The sequence below is a fragment of the Suncus etruscus genome, chromosome 10 (genome assembly GCF_024139225.1).
Source record: "Suncus etruscus isolate mSunEtr1 chromosome 10, mSunEtr1.pri.cur, whole genome shotgun sequence".
Lineage (NCBI taxonomy): Eukaryota > Metazoa > Chordata > Mammalia > Eulipotyphla > Soricidae > Suncus > Suncus etruscus.
The window spans coordinates 74,739,212-74,741,050 of NC_064857.1; positions in this window are offsets into that span (position 1 = coordinate 74,739,212).

Below are 1,839 nucleotides of genomic sequence, written 5' to 3' on the forward strand. Positions count from 1 at the left end.
GTTGTTGTTGTTTTTTTCCAAAAAAAAATATACAAAGCTTTGTGTTTATTTTTTAAAATTCTTTCCCCCCATTTTTTGTTGTTGTTTGTTTGTTTTGGGGACACACACATCACTTCTCAGGGGTTACTTCCTGGCTCTGTGCTAGGAAAGAGACCATATGGTAATAGTAGGATTGAACCCGGATCGGTCGTTTGCAAGGCGAGCACCCTAACCACTGTGCTATCACTCTGGCCTCAGAATTATGTTTATTTTAAACTCAAATAAAGGACATTCTGTGAAAGTAGGTTGACTAAATTTCCAAAGATTCTTCCAAGGAACTTATTCCATCTTATCTAGCTAGTTCAGTGATGGAAGCACACAGGTCTTTTTTAATTGAAAGCAATTCTAAATACTCACCTGGCCATGAATCAGATGACTATAATGCTCACTAGGTATTTCTGATCCTCCAAACCCACCACACACGTCCCTGCGTCTTCAGGAGACTCTCTGGGACTGTACCAGATCTTGAACTAAGTATTTTCAGGCAGGAAACAAAGCAGAGTAAGTGTCCAGAGTTTTAAAGTGCCTTGCTTGGGGTTTCACTGGAGAGGTACAGCTAGAGAGGTTCAGTAATCTGCTTTGTGGATGAGGGTACAGCTACTCTCATCTTAGTCAATGTATTTCTGGCACAATTCTCTCATTTTGAAATCCTACAATCAGCAACCCCTCAGAGGAGGTGCCCTGGGGTTTGATCCTGTTTTTCCTCTTGGGAGCTGGAGACAAAGGGTGTGCAAAAACTGACTCCATGACTCAGCAGGATACTTGAAGAACTGGGGTGAAGACTGGAATGATTCCTAATTTGAGACTACAAAAAGCTGGTCTGGATACAGTGTTGGACCTAGGTCTAGGTGAGTAGTCTTATAGAGTCAGGTGTTTTATAAAATGAACACTGATCCCTTTGGCTAGTTCTCTGTGAGTCCACATCACCGAAGCCCATAAGACATTGGGAAGGTAAAACTCACCATTTTTTTCTTTCTCTCTCTCTCTTTATGAGTCTTCCCGAGCAGAAATCCCCACCACTTTGAGTGAGAATTTGAGAAGGCTCCTGAAGAACTAGAGAACCACAAAGACAGCTGATGGACAAACCTGCCATCCTTTCGGGTCTGTCAAAAGCTTCAACTCATTCGCATGTTTCTGAGTCAGTAAAACCAAAAACATATTTTTCCAAACACATTTCCATCCTCCCATCATTTTAAAAAATCCTGTGTAATTTAAGGGAAATTCAATCCATATGCTTTTGATTTGTTTACACTTGTATCATCAAAATATGTTTTTAAAGAGCTTGCAGAGATCCCAAAAGACTCCTCAGCCTTTTAAATGAGCCTTTTCAAGCTCTCCCCCACCCCTTAGTAACAGGAGGTTGCATGTTGCCAAGGGTAAATGAACTTGAAAATGAAGAGGTTTGTGCTGGGCTCAGAATTTTAAATCTACCACTTTTACTTGAGGTTTGGATGACAAAAATCAACTCCTGGAATTGTTTCTTGTCTCACATTGTTATCTGTCCTGAAACTAATAAGGAATGCATTCTCCAATAACTGAATCATCAGGGAATGGGGTCAGAAAACAAGAGGAAGAAGAGATGACACTAATTTTTACCCACATCCTTTCCCCTTTCAAAAATAAGAAAGAAAAAAAAAAAGGATGAAAATACGGGAGGGAGGGAGGCAGGACAGAGAGAGTTAAGTCTCCATCTAACTCCCTGTAGTCCATTGTTCCAGACTAATACCACTAAAAAGGTAGCCCAGGAAATTAGCTCAATTTAATCATCTTAATATATCTTTGGTAACATTCACTGTTCCT